This window comes from Dasypus novemcinctus, chromosome 12 (genome assembly GCF_030445035.2).
Source record: "Dasypus novemcinctus isolate mDasNov1 chromosome 12, mDasNov1.1.hap2, whole genome shotgun sequence".
Lineage (NCBI taxonomy): Eukaryota > Metazoa > Chordata > Mammalia > Cingulata > Dasypodidae > Dasypus > Dasypus novemcinctus.
In genome coordinates this window covers 6,695,875-6,711,889 of record NC_080684.1, presented here as the reverse complement: position 1 = coordinate 6,711,889, position 16,015 = coordinate 6,695,875, and the positions used below count along the sequence as shown (strand labels likewise).

At 36.6% G+C, this 16,015-nt stretch overlaps 1 protein-coding gene across 1 annotated transcript in view; it reads left to right on the top strand.

The window, feature by feature from the left end:
- CPNE8 (copine 8) overlaps positions 1 to 16,015 on the top strand; it is a 210,902-nt gene that overhangs the window by 41,246 nt on the left and 153,641 nt on the right. The window lies entirely within an intron of this gene.

Below are 16,015 nucleotides of genomic sequence, written 5' to 3'. Positions count from 1 at the left end.
ATGGAAACGCAACACTCTTACCCCTATGCCTGTTCCTTTGCTCCAAACATGTACATCATCGTGTCAAATCATATTTTTTGCAGTCATCCTAGCCTTCTCTCCTGCACCTTGCTCATTTAACCAGTTAGCCTGTGTTATTCATTCTGTTTCATAATAAAAAACTCAGAGGAGCCACTGCCTTATTTGGATCCATGGTCTCTTTCGTCTGCCCTGTTTCAACATGGTACTACTGGGCTTCATGCCCTTTTCTCTCTTGCTCATCCACCTAATTACTCCTTTATTATTTTCCTAAAATACATGCTGTCTCTTGCCCTTCCTTAAAGACTTGGGGCCAGGCCATTTGAACTGCTGACTCGTCCTATGGGCCAGGCTGGACATTTACCAGGTGTGTCCAGAAATGACATGATAAGAGATTCTAAAAAAGGAACCAAAATGGGTATACCTGAAGTCCAAGACCAGGCTTCCAGGCCAGTGAAAGTCCCTCATGATGAGAAGATTTGGAGTTTTACTGGATGAAAACTTTGACAGAAGACACTGCAAATGTTTTAGACTTGAACCAGGGTGCTGGGAGCTCAATCATATTGGATGCTTGCTAGTTTGAAAGGCTGCCTCAGTTCAAATGCTTAAAAAACTCATGTTCTCTCATTACTTAAGCAATAAAATATAAATTGCTTAGTTCGTTTACAAGGGAATAAACCTTAAAGGGGAATAAAAACAAAGTACATTTGAGAAGGTGATAGAAAATAGGACACAGAATTATGTAAAGTTGGTGGTAGCAGATGGATAAAGGAGAAAATACCAAGTAAGAGGCAATTTCAACAGAACTTCAAAAGAGTTAAGTATTAAAGAACTAGAGATGGTCTGGAAGAATAGAAAGGAGGTGCCAGATACAAGAAACAAGCATTTTGGAGCTAAAATCTATTGTATTTAGCAACTAAATGAATTTGCTAGATAAAGGAAAGGGGTGGGAAAAAATGAAATAAACTGTATGTGTTATATATAACCATAACCCATATAAACATATAATACACGAAACCAAACGAGAAGGGTAGTGTCTTGATTTTCCAACTGCTAAAACAGATGGCATGCAATGGTTGGCTTAAACAGTGGGCTTTTATGGGCTCATGGTTTCAAGGCTAGGAGAAGTCCAAAGTCAAGGCATCAGCACGTTGGTGCTTTCTCCCCAAAGACTGTGGTGTCTGCGGTTGGCTGGTTGCCAGTGATCCTTGGCTTTTCTGTCACATGGCATGCACATGTGATGTGCATAGGTTCTACTGAGTTCCGACTTCTTGTTTCTCCTGCTCTTCTTTTGAGGCCTGCTCTGTAAGACCTTCCCTTACAGGATTCAGACCCGTCCTGATCCACTGGGGCCCCCTCTTAACTGAAGTAACTTCATCCAAAGGTCCTATGGGCCCACACCCATAGAAATGGATTAAGATTAAGAACATGTTTTTCTGGGATACTTAATACATTCTGCTAGGGCAGTTTCCTTATCTTGAGAGCCAGCGTGATGTAGTGGTTGAGGGGACGAATGGACCTCTCAATGCCTTTGTGGTTCCTCCTCTGTATTGTGGAGAATGATGACAACAAATTCTAACTCACAGGATTTTTGAGAGGATTGAGTGTGCGCTACTGAGAACAGTGTCTAGCACATTGTATGCACTGTATGGTGAAGGATTCAGTTGGGACTCTGAAAGACTGAAAAACTGTTATAAGGACCCAAACTAATAAGTGGCAGATAAGAAAATTTCTGCATTGTAAACTTCCGTAAAACGCATTGCAAAAACCCAGCAGTCGATGGGAAAATGACCTAGGGGATTTACTTGGCCTCAAACCTAATAGGAAGCTGTGATATCACACAGCTGCTAAAAAGCTAATGCAATCTGAGGATGCACTGATGGATGTGCAGTGCTTACCTCAAGGAAGATAATGCTGTTACGGTGACCCATGTGATATTGTGTTTTTTGTAGGTCAAAAATGATTGCATATTGGCGGTCTGTGTGAGTCAACCCAATACTCTTGTGTTTTGCTTTGGTAGGTGTAAATTTGTGGCGTTACTTTTCAGTTCTACATTTGAGGCTATTGTCAAGCCAAGTGTGCATTTGAGGAGGGCTACCATCTTCAAGAAATGGATAGAAGCCAAGCCACATGAATAAGGGGATGGGTACCCTGAAAAATGCAAACGCTTTGAATAGTCACAATAATTGTCTTCCAGTTCTTATGGTGTGTTTATGCAGAAGTAGGGGTATACTTCTTGATGATGTTTAGGAAGGAACAAAAACTTGGCTAAAGGGTTGCAGAGACAAAGAGGCACTATTAAGTCCACTGTAGGGCAGACTTTTTCAACACTTAGATTATTCCACAGTAGACTGGGTTTCCTGGAACTAGGTTCTAGTATTATAGAAAGTGTCCTTTTGGCCCACTGGATGGAATGGAGGAGAGTATGGGCTATGATGTGAACCAATGTATATGAGGTGCAGAGGTGCCCAAAGATGTACTTACCAAATCCAATGGATGTGTCATGATGATGGGAACGAGCGTTGTTGGGGGGGGGAGAGGGGGGGTGGGGGGTTGGGGTTGAATGGGACCTCACATATATATTTTTAATGTAATATTATTACAAAGTCAATAAAAAATAAAAAAATTAAAAAAAAGAAAGTGTCCTTTTACTAGAAGTATTCAGGAGAAAAGTTGGACTCAATAAGCTCTAATTTCCTTGCTTATTTATTTATTTTTATGATGATATAGAGTCCAAAAAGAGCTTTCTAGTCATTTTTATAAATTCTTCCAGTGATCTTTTAAGTATTGAACATTATTTTGCAAGGATGAAAAATAAAACCAATGTGATAATTACTGTAGAGGTATTTGCAGACAAACATGTAAAATAATATTATAGACACTTGATATTATTAAATATACCCATCCATTTGTCAACTTGACCAACATTTTTTGGGTTCCTTCTATGTAGCTGTCCTAGTGGATAACATTTTTAATTACATTATATTTCTACCTCAAGAGAACATGAAATCTAGTGGGAGAGTTTTCTCAGCAACTTCATATATTTCTAAAATCAATTTCCTGAAGTATTACATTATCTCAGTAATATATTGGTTATATTTGGATTCAGATGTATTATGGAAAACAATGTAGTAACTAGCAACATATTTTATGTTTTTGGATGAATTGCTTTTAGATGGTAGGGAAGAATAAGTGAAAGAAGAGTTTAAAAATATGTCAAAACAGAATAAATATTTAAAATCGATCTTCAGTTGAAATCTACAATTTTAAAATTATATCAACCACTATTAGAATTACCTCCATATCGTCAGTAAATTCTAATGACTGAATTACCAGAAGCTCTTGAAATAATGATTCTTTTAAAACGAAAATGATTTTAATTGAATGCATAATAATTTTGGGACTAGAAATGATACTCAAGTACCGTGAATTATGAAAACATGAGAACCTCTTGGTGGCAAGTGGAAATAGCAAAGTAACATCCCTAAGGATACATGCTTTACTTTGAGAGATGAATGCCACGGTTAACTCCACGGAGAAGATTAAATTTTAGATATCTGTAAGTAATCCACTTTGTGAATTGCTTTCGAATATTTAAAATTCTAGAGTTGGTTTTGGATTCGGTAAGTCAGTATGTGATGAAAGCAAGCACGCTGGAGTTGCTTATAACCCACAGTGATTATAGTTTGGAAGCACATGTACCGCCAAATGCTGATTACGACAGATTGACATTGTATCTGTCTCTGCTTCATTCTTTTGACATTGAGCTATTTTAGCACTTACCTCCACACTGAATAATAAATAATATAGGTACACTATATGAACACATCTCATGTTAAGAAAGGATGGCAGAGCTCTTCGCAAGGCAGCTAGAATGTTATTTTTATCTACAAGGCTTTCCTAACCTCCACAACTAGAATTTTTACCTTGCTCCCTTGAAATCCCATACCTTCTATTCAATACCTTTCCTAGGTCCTTGATACATTAACTCATTCAACAAAGAGCAAGGACTTTTTTGTGGGGAAAAAAGTGCATTTTAAAATGTGTCAGCTGTACTTCTCAGCTCTGGCTCTGTAAAAGCTGAGCCCCCCATATTACGCACTTAAGAAAGGCTTTGTTTGTAGAAGGTACTCAATATTTGATGGAAAGAATAAAGTTGGGAGTATCCCTCAAACACAGGCACACACCTCACTGTCATGCTGTGAGAGTTCATGAATCCCTGCGGGTCATTTGCTATCATTTACGTGGCTTGCTAACTAGCTAGGAAGACCCTGTACTTGCTCTGCTGCTCCTTACACTAGTGTTAACCTTATACTAGTTGGGCATTTGAATTACAGCATTCATTAAAAACATGTTCCTTACATCTTAAAGCTTAGGGAACACTTGTTTCATCCTCTCCTTTTTGCTCTAGAAGCAGTCAGCGTTATTTGTACGGGAGGGAGGGTGATCCATCATCTTCCGTCAGTGCCTGCCGCTGATCCTTTGAGAGTCCTGCGACTCTAACTGCACTGTGGGATTCACGCTGCAGAGCACCTGATGGTTAATTTTTCCTTCTTCACTTCTCTCTTTTAAAAAAGATTTTTTTTTATTGCCGTACACTGTCAAGAAATCCATCTGCAGGGATCATGTTCCTTTGATAGACTTGGTGGGACTCTCAGAAAATGTGTTGTGAGGCCTCCACGGTTGTTGATGAAGGGATTGTAATGGGATTAAAATATATTCGTGGTTCTCTTACAAGAACACTTATGTGCCGTGTAGTTTAAGAACTTGAGTAAAACACACATATATGTGACCGGTCTTGAGGCATTGCTGTTTTAGCCAGACGATGTTGTGGCCTAGAAGAACATAGCATAAAAAAGCTACACCAGTTCTGGAAAGAGATTTGCAGCCTGGCCTTGAAATTTTTCTCTTCAAAAGGGACGTAAAGTGTTTTTACTGATATTCCCAGCCATGTATGCTTGGAAACTGTTGGTGGCTTAATGGAAACTGCCTAGTTTGTAAGGTTCAGTTGAAGGTTTGCTCTATGAATACCCTGTCACCAATGGAACAAAAATCACACTTTTGATGGAATTTTGCTGGTTGTTAGTTGAAAAGCAAATCCAGAATAATTCAGATCTCTTAAATTACTTTTGTGTTCCATTTTTAGCCTGCCTTTTAAATGAAGTAACACACACCCAAACAAAAGGAACGACCATATAGCACAGTGAATTTGTTAGAAGTGAACACACCCTTGCAATCACCAACTGGATCAAGAAATAGACTATTTCTAGCAATCTAGGAATTCCCATTTTGCTCCTTCCATCCTTCCAAATTAAACCACTATCCTAACTTCAAACACAGTAGCATAGTTTTGTTTAGGTTTTTATATTCTTTACTGTATGGCTTTCTACTTTATGAATGTATCCTATTTTATTTATCCATTCTAATCTGGATGAACTTTTAGGTTGTTCCCAGTTGTGGAATATTATGATTAATGCTACTTAGCACAATCTTCTGTGTACCCTTTGGAGCTTATAGGCACACACTTCTATTGTCTATGTATGTAAAATTTCTGTGTTACCAGGTATGTGTATGGTCCTTTCTAGTAGGTACTGGCAAACGGTTTTCCAGAGTTTCCCATCTGTCATTCTTGTTGCAGTGTGTCCTGTTAGTGAGTAAAGGTATCTCGTTTGTTTTACTTTTCTAATGACTAATGAGATTAATAGTCGTCTCGTATGCTTAATGGTCATTTGGATATCCTCCTCTATGAAACGCCTGTTCAGATGTTTGCTTATTTTCTTACTGAATTTTAGGAGTTATTTATATCTTCAGATGGGAACCCTTTGTTGCAAATATCTTCTCCTCTTCTGTGGTATGCATTTCCACTCTCTAAATGGGATATTTTGATGAACAGAAGTTCTCTACTTTAATATAGTCCCAACTACACATCTATTCCTTTATGATCTGTTCTGTTCTGTTTTAGAAATCTGCTTTACTGGAGGCCATAATGTTGTTTTCCAATGTTACCATCTAGAAGTTTTATTGGTTTACCTTTTATATCTAGAGCTACAATTCCTCTGGCATAAATTTTTGTGTATGCTCTGGGGTAAGACTTATTTTGATTCCATATGCTACCTAATTGATCTGGTGCCATTTATTGAAGGGATTTACTTTTCTCCATTGTGATATATTATCACTTTTACCATAAATTAAATGACTGTATATGAGGGACTTGAGGACTCTGTTGTGTTATACACCCATGTATACATATATCCACCACACTGTCTTAATAACTTCATCTAGTTGTGTGTACTTTGTAGTTTTTCCTTCTTCAAGATTTTCTAGACCAGGGAGAGAAAATTTTTTCTATAAAGAGCCAGAGGGCAAATATTTTAGGCTACGTGGGCCTTGTATTTTCTCTCACCATTGTAGCATGAAAGCAGCCATAGAAAATATATAAACAGATGAATATGGCTATATTCCAGTGAAATTTTATTTACAAAAAGAGGTAGCAGGCATTTGCTGTCTCTTGTTCAAGGCTCTTCTTCTACTATTACCCTTTACAGCCGTAGAGTTAGCTAGGTTGGCAGAACGCCACATACCAGAAATGGGTTGGCTTTTACAATGGGGATTTATTAGTTCAAAAGCTTACAGTTTCGAGACTGAAAAAATGTCCACATCAAGAACTCATCAAGTGATGCTTTCTTCCTGGCTGCCCGCGATCCTAGACTCCTTGCTCAAGTGACAGGGCACATGTCAGTGTCCACAGAGCTCTCCCTCTGCGCTTCCTTGCTTCAGCTTCCTGCTTCATGGCTTTCTCTGCTTTTGTGGCCTTTTTCTCTGTGTCTCTTTTTGTATTCATCTCTTTTATAAAGGACTCCACTGAGAGGTTTAAGACCCGCCCTGGGTAGGCCTTTCTGAAGCAACCTAATCAAAAAGCCCTTAACTGAAGTAGCCTAAACAAAAGGACCCACCCACAATAGGTTCACACACACAGGAATGGGTCGCTCTACAGACATGAACTTTCTGGGGTCCATAAAAGTCTCGAACTACCATAACAGCTCCACAGAAATTTTAGAATATGTTTGTCCGTTTAGATACACATGTGTACACACAGAATGATTGCTTGCAGTAGAACTGTGAGTGAAGGGGGTGGATGTAGTCAGTGGTTGGGCACCTGCTTCCCATGGATGAGGTCCTGGGTTCAATCCCCAGTACCTCCTAAAAAAACAAACAAGCAAAAAACTGAATCAGTTTCAGAGCTAAAATATGTGCCTTACAATCCATTAATATGGATGTTCCTCCATTTATTTAGGCTTTCTTTAATTTCTCAATAATATAGTATCTAAGTAGCGGTCTTGTACATCTCTTTTTGGATTTACACCTAGTAATCTAGTTTACTGATAATTTTCATGCTAATATACATCATCATTTTTGATTTTATTGTTTTTTCTTACAGTATATTAAAATACCATTCTTTGGGATAATAACTCTACAGTGACCTTACTTACTAACAATAGTTTCTGGATTCTTTTGAATTTTCTTCAAAAACTATGTTCATCTGCAAAAAAATGAGTTCTATTTTTTCCTCTATCATCATGATACTTACTGCACTGATGACAAGGATGTCTTGTAGAGCACTGAATAAAAGTGGTGATAGGAGGCGTCCTCATATGCTCCATAGCCCAAAGTAAAGCTTTTATATGTTTGCATATGTTGAGGTAATTACTTAACTTTTGTTTATTTTGTTAATGTGGTGAATTACATGCTTGATTTTCAATGCTAAAACAAACTTACATTCCTGGAATTAATCCAACTGAATCATGATGATGTATTATACTTTCAAAATATTGATAGGTATGCTTTGCTTATATTTTTTTCAAAATTTGTATGTATGATTACATTGGTCTATAAATTTCCTTCCTTGTCATAAACTTGTCAGGTTTTGTAATTAAGGTTATTAGCAAGGCCTCATTAAATGTGTCTGAAATTATTTCCCCTATTTTCTATTCTATGAAAGAATATTTGTAAGAGAGAGGTTATGTCTCATTTCATTATATGGAAGAATTTAACTTAGAAGCATTCTGAGTCTGGACCTTTCTTTGTGGGACATTTTGATTTCCAGTTCAGTTTCTTCATTACATATACGCTTCTCAGAATTTCAGTTTCCTTTTTTTGTTGCTTTCATATGATACATTTTTCCAGGAATTTGCCCGTTTCATTCCCATTCTCAAATTTATTGGCGTAAAGTTCTTTGTGATGTATTCTTTTTTTTTTTTTTTTAAGATTTATTATTTATTTATTTCTCTTCCTTCCCACCCGGCCCTGTTGTCTGTTCTCTGTGTCCATTCACTGTGTGTTCTTCTGTGACTGCTTCTATCTGTGTTTCTTTTTGTTGTATCAGCTCTCCGTGTGTGCGGCGCCATTCCTGGGCAGGCTGCACTTTCTTTCGCGCTGGGTGGCTCTCCTTACGGGGCGCACTCCTTGCACGTGGGGCTCCCCCACACGGGGGACACCCCTGCATGGCAGGGCACTCGTGTGCGCATCAGCACTGTGCATGGGCCAGGTCCACACGGGTCAAGGAGGCCCGGGGTTTGAACCGCAGACCTCCCGTGTGGTAGGCAGATGCCCTATCCATTGGGCCAAGATGTATTCTTATATGTGTAATTTCTGTGGGATCTATAATGATGTCACCTTTTTACATTATATATTGATAATTTGTGTTTTGTTTCCTGTTTTTCTTGATCCACAGTGATTGGAGTTTATCAATATTAATAATCTTTCCAAAGAATCAACTTTTGCCTTTGTTAGTTACCTATAGGCTTTTTTTCTTTGATTACATTTATCTTCATCCTTAACTTTTCTACACTTTTTGGGTTTAATTTGCTGTTATGTTTCAAAGTTCTTGAGATAGTTTGAAGTATTATTTTCAGGCATTTTTCTTTTCTAAAGTTTTCTATGAATTTACTTTTTTCATTGTTTTAAAAACATTCTTTAGTAGTTTCAATTTTCTGCTTTTAAATATATTCTTTTTATTTTTTTTAAAAAAAGATTTAGATGACATAAATGTTACATTAAAATACAGGATACCCATGTGTCCCACTCCCCACACCTCCCACATTTTCCCACATTGACATCTTTCATTAGTGTAGTACATGCGTTACAATTCGTGAAAACATTTGGGAGCATTGTCACTAAGCATGGATTATAGTTCACATTGTAGTTTACACTCTCTCCCGCACATTTTTGTAGGTTATGGAAAGATATGTAGTGGCTTGTATCTATCATTATAATGTAATTCAGGACAATTCCAAGTCCCAAAAATGCTCCCATATTTCACCTGTTTTTCCCTCTCCCTGCCCTTCGAACCTCCAGTGACCTCTGTCTCCACATCAATGATATACTTTCTTCCATTGCTAGAATCACAGTAAGTCTATAGTAGAATACCAGTAAGTCTGCTTTAGTCCATTGCTCATTCCCCAGTCTTGAGGATTCTGGGATGATGATGCCCACTCTAACTCTAATTGAGAGGGGCTCAGATCCCATGGAGTAGATGGATGGGACTCTCTTGCTTGCAATTGTAGACTCTCTCAATTCCTTGGGATGGTCACTGTCCATCATCTCCTTTTTAGTTGCCTTAGGTGAGTCGAATGAACTGGAGAGTAGGTATTGCAACTCCACTGAGATTCAGGGCCCAGCTAGCATATGGACAGCCTCCAAATTTTAGTCTCTTGGATGTACACCTGTCAATGGGTTCAAATAGAAGGGTCAGAAGAGCCATGTTTAGAGAAATCACAGCTGAGGCAGCTCTGTCACATGGGGGAGCAAGGAAGCTTTAACTGTCCTCAACAAGTTTTGATATGCTGTACTTTCATTTGCTACCAGGTCCAAGTATTGTTTTTTTTTTTTTTTTAATTAAAACCATCTCACACCTAGGGAAAAGTTGTGGGTATAGCATTAAGAACTCTTCCCCTGAAACATTTGAGAGTAAGTTGCTGATACGATGCTTCATAATGCCCTTATAACTTTAGTGCATAAAGGACATTCCTTTATAACCATATTGTAATCATGAGAATCAAGGAATTAACAGTGATATTTTTCTATCAAATACTACCATCTAATTGTCAGACCCCATACATGTTTCATCAGTGTCCCCAATGATGTCTTTTAGGGAAATGGATCCAGTTCAAGATCATCATTTAGTGATCATTGTTTTTGTTTGTTTCCTTCAGTCTGGAAGAGTTTCTCAGTCTTTCCTTAATTTCAATGCTTAGTTAAAATTTAATTTCAATTGGATGCTTTTGAGGATAAAATGCCAGTTACTCTGTAGAATTTCTCACCTTTTTGGTTTAAATTTTTTTCTTATAATGCAACTATGAGAGGAATAACACAGAAGTGATGCTCTGCTCTTCTCATTGTGTCCTATCTGATGGCACACAGTTTTTATCTGTTCCATTTCTGGGCAGGTTAATCTTGATGCCTTGATTAAAGTGGTGTCTGCCAGGCTTCTCCTCAAAAAGTTACTTTTTTCTTTATGGAGTTAATATGTATTTTGGAAGGTACTTGGGGAATTATGTTGGGAAAGTAGTTAATAAGTATTGGGGGAGGTATTTGAGACTATGTAACTATGTAACTATAACCTTGCTCATTAAATTTTTGATTTATTGAGTGTGGACTCGTGGTTTCCTGTTTTATTCAATGGGTTTTCACATTACCATCATTTATTTTGATGCACAATTTGTCTAAATTTGCCCCTTCAAGCTGGCTTCTGTGGCTTTTTAAAATGTCCCTATCATTCTTTGAACAGTTCTTTACTTTCTGAAACAAGATATTCTAGCCTCTTATCCTTTCTCTGGAAATACTTCTTGTAATCTGTAGAACTATGCCAGCCCCTAGAGAATTTCATTCCAGGGTCCCTCCCAGTCAGAGCCCGCTCCTGTTCTCCAAGAGTAATGTCGTGTGTGTGTGTGTGTGTGTGTGTCTTTTATGGTTGTATCACCAAATGTGCATCTCTAAGACACTTTGGTTTAGTCTTACATATCTAAAACAAAATCAGCATATCTTTTATGTATTTTTTAGTTAATTTTTAAATAAGCTTTAGATTTTATAAATATTACATCAAAAATACAGGGGATTCCCATATACCCCCACTCCTTCCCACACTTTCTGCCATTAGCAACATCTTTCTTTCGTGTGGTACATTTGTTACTATGGATGAAGACATATTGAAGCCTTGTTGCTAACCATAATCTATAGTTTTACATTATAGTTTACACTTTGCACTGCATAATTTTATAGGTTTTGACAAAATGTATAATGGCCTGTCATTGCTGTGTCATGCAGGACAACTCATGACCCCAAAAAGCCCCATGTTACAACCTATTTTTCCCTCTCCCTCCCCTCAGAACCTCCACGGCCACTGCCTTTGTATCAGTGATACAAGTTCTTCTGTTGCTAGAATAATCCTAAGTCTACTTTAGTGCATAGTTGCATTCTGTCCTTATGCGTGTTCATTCCTTTGATCTTGAGGATTTTAAGATGGTGATGCTCACTCTGTTTCTGATTGAGAGAGGACTTAGATCCCATGGGGCAGATGGATGGAACTCTATTGCTGGCAGTTATAGATCCTCTCTGTTTTGGGGATGGGTGTTTCCCATCATCATGCTTTCCTTAATTGTCCTGGGCAAGTCCAATGAACTGGAGAATAGGTGTGGCAACTCTTGGCGAGATTCAGGGCTCAACTGGCATATGTACAGACGAAAGATTTAAGTCTCAGACAAATTTAACAAGTAAAGTGCTAATTATAGGTTCAAATAAAAGGGGCAGAAAAGCCATGTGTAGGGAAATTGTAAATGAGTCTAACTTTATTTTTCAATCTACAGCTTTCCCTCATTTACTTTCTTTTACTTTCAATTTATCTGTAGAAAACCTAGACTATTTGACCTATATAGAGTTTTCCACATTCAGATCTTGTTGACTCTATTTTTATGCTGTAATTCATCATGTTTCTCTGCTCTTTGTTTTTCAACAATTTGGCAGACTGAATAAGAAGCTTGATCAGATGCAGGTTCAGTTCCTTTAGTAAATCTATTGTTGGTGGTGAAAACATCCATCGGAAACAGATGATTTCTTGTTTTCACTTTTTTGTTGTTGTTAGTACCCATTGATGTTCAGTGCCTAGATCACGTGGAATTTTCATTTATTGGTTGGAAATATTTTAAAGTATATCTATAGTATCAGACAATGTAGCAATTTCGTACTTATTTTTTATTTTAGCTCTTATTTTGTCTTAGTTCTGTAAATAATGCTTATTTGCTAATGTCTTGCTAGTGATTTTTGTGGTATAAAGCGCAATCTCTAATATATCACTTAGAACAATATTCCTGTGGTTATTGCATGTTGATAGCAGTTTGTGTCCTTTATATTTGAGGAACAGTAAATATTCAGTCAGCTTTTTTTTCTTTATATGGTTTCAATGAATTCAACTCACAAAAATAGCACTGAAAATTTAAAAATCTCAATGCTGAAACTGTGCCCAAAGCTAACATCTTATTTTGGCAGAATTTAAAAATAAACATTAATAGAACTTTATAATTAAAAAAATAACCAAGAATTTCTGATTTGAAGATATTTTTAATAATTGATAAAAAGTTAGTTTGAGAGTAGGAAATTCATTAAAGCTGCTTTTTAATGAATGTCATCAACATTTGTTAAGCATATATATGTATGCAGAACTGATTTTAAATATTGAAAGACTTCAGGATTGGTGTGAATACATTTTTCAAGTTTATTTTCAAATTAAATTTAGTTATCTAAATTAAAATATTAGAATAATCTACCAAATTAATTTAAAAATATATTTCATCTTATATAAAAGATCTTAACTAACATATTTGATAAGATTAATCCATATTCCCCATTGAGAACATTCACAAGAAATTGAGTCACCTTTTTTTCTTTACATGGGTAAACATGCCACTAATCACAGAATTAATAGTAAGCATTGACATGTAAGCAGTCCCCTAAAATATTTTTATTTATGGAGTATGAAATACTTTTTAAAATATTTTAACTAAGGTTCTAAAATATTGTAATGTATTTTAAAAATTGATGGAGTTTGTCCTTCCTTTATGTTACTTGTGAAAATTAGACATGTGATCAAGGTATCCTCCTTTTGGTGGTTAATGATTTAGGTTAGTTACAAAATCAGAGGAAGATTCTTAAAAGCAAATGAAAGTTCCTTATGTGAAATAATTCTTACATAAACCAAAATGTTAGTAACAAGTCCCTCTCTTACCTACATCTGCAGTTACATGTTCATTGGTCTGAAATAATGTAAGAACTACATAAAGCCTTCAGATTTTCTTCCGGTCTTATAATTATGTGCATTTTAGACAATTGATTTGTGACAAAATGTCTTGGGTAATGAGTTACATAACACATTCGTAGCCCTTCCCTAGGAGGAAGAGGGCGGCAGATGCTCTGATAAGCCTAGGGTTCGACTTCCAAGAGAAAGTGTGTAGAACGTCCATCTCCTTTCTGGTGCTCTTTCTCTTGTGTTTGGTATCTGCTATGCAATTGGATATTTCTAGCCCCAAAATGAGCTTTTTACGTTGGATTTATCTTAATATTCTGCTTACAGGTTCTCAGTGTATCTACTCTTCTTATCTAATCTCTGGATAATTTGTCTGTTTATCACAGATACTAAAATTTAATACTAATATAAGAACTGAGTTAAAGTTTGCATTAGTTCAGAAGACTTTTTTCCATCATCACTTTCACTTCACAGTATATTAAACCTTTCTGAACATTTCACTTAAAACAGAGTTCATCTGCTTCATGCCATAAATAGATGAAGTTACTGAATGTTCTTTCCAGTCCTGCTTCTCTGAAGCAGTTAAACAGTTGATTTAGAAATCAAGAATATTTCCATTTGATCATTTTCTTCAAAATTTGTTCCTAAATTGGAAAAGTATTTATTATCTGTTTAGCTCAAGCATAAAAAGAAAACTTTCAAAACTGATTGTGATTTTTAATTTTTTGCTTAAATTTTAAAAAGGAACAAGATTTTATTTTCTAACAAAATTAACCATTTATGTAAATTTTCAAATGACTGAAAGCTTTCACACTTGATGGGTAAAAGAACATTTTCCCCAAATATAAGAAAATGTAATCTTAATACTGCATACTTAAATAAAAGTGCACGTATTTAGCTTTGTTCATTGTGCCAAAGGTTATTTTAATCATGTTTATACATACTTCTGACAAGCTATTATTGTTGATATTCAGAATAGGACTTTCTAGGACCAAGTCACAATCCTTTCTGAGGTAGCTGTTTCTGGGTATATTTCATCAACATATTAATAATTGTCCATCTTCAAAGTTTTAAATGCATATAATTTGCATAGAAATGTGCATATGCAATGGCACATTTGCCAAAGAATTAGACATTTTTTATTTGGTGGTATAAAGCTCTTGCTAAAACTTAAATTATATTTCAAGTCAAAAAGATTAATCACTTGGCTGATAGCTAGTATGTTCCACCCTCTGGGAAGGAACCAGCATATTTCCCTTGAGCTAAACTAGTTATAATATATCTGTGGATTTCTTATTCTTACCAGTTTTCACTTTTCATAATAGAATGATTTGAAAAATAGGAATGCTGCAAGAATTTTTTTCTTTCAGATTTTTACAATAAAACATGCTCATCGAAGAAATTAGGAAAACCAGAAATAATTACAAAAAAGAAATCAAGATACTTGTTACATTCTGCTGTACTATTTTTATCTGTGTAGTACACACACAAATTTGTATTCTAAGCAAAATTGATATACTATATATTACCTTAGATCTTTTTAATCTCTGAAAACTATAATGAGTGATCTCCTGTAGTTAATCATTTGTTCAATTTTATATAGATGTAAATCTAACAAAGTTTTATCCCATAACTTCATGGAGCTTACTGTCTAGTGGGGAAACATAAATAAATGTATAATTCCAAGATATAAGGTTTATGAAGGAAAAACTGGGTGCTATGAGGGAGATTGGTGGTAGGGGTAGGAGACCAAATTTAGATTGAGTGTTCCAAAAAGGCATTAGAGTAGAGAGGGTGCAAAAAGGTCAGCTGTACAAGTATGGGGTAAGGAATATTGTAGAAAGAGGAAACAGCAAGTGTAAACGTCGTACGATAGGAAACGGTTTGGTGTGTTGGGATCTAAAGGAAGGGTAGGAGGTGGGGTGAGGAGAAAGAGGGGGGGAGACTTGCCCATGATATTAGAGAGGTAAACGGGGGCCAGGTCCCATAGGCCAAGGAATCGAGGTTTTATTCTAAGTGCTGTTTGAAACTATTAAGGCGTTTTAGGCTGGTGAAATGACATGACCATTTTCATACCTTTCAAAAGATTACTCTGGATGTTACACGAGGTGTGAATTGGAGAGGGGGGCAAGAGCAGAAAGCAGAGAACTTAAACAGGAGATCCTTGCAGGTGGTCCGAGAGATGTGAGAGCTTAAATTAGGCTGCGACAGGAGCTAACAGGCAGAAGTGGAAAGCTGTAAGATGCATTTTAAGTTAAAATCGGTGGGTTAAAAAGAAGGTGTTGGAGAAAGGTGAGTCCCATTTCTGGCCTGAGTAATTGAGGGGATGGTGGTATCATTTATTGAAAAACAGTCGACTTGGTCAGGATCGGAATCGAGGTGATGGCTGTGGTGTCAAAGAAATAAAGTTTTAGCAGTAATTTAGAGGGGCCACGGGGATGAGTCGAGAAGGCCGTTGTATGCGTGGGTCTATACTCATAGGTGGTGTCTGAGCTCATAAAACACATTTGTAAGGTATCCTCACATAGGTGGGTTCTAAAGCCAAAGGAACAGACGAACTAATTTAACGGAAGAGTGAAGATAGGTGAAGGTAGCTTAGAATTGTGTCCTGACGCTGAGAGTTTGAAGGCGTGAGAATCTGAGAGCAGGCGTCCAACAGGATTGTGGTGTTAAAAATGCCAAAAAGAGTGCTTCAGAAATGCC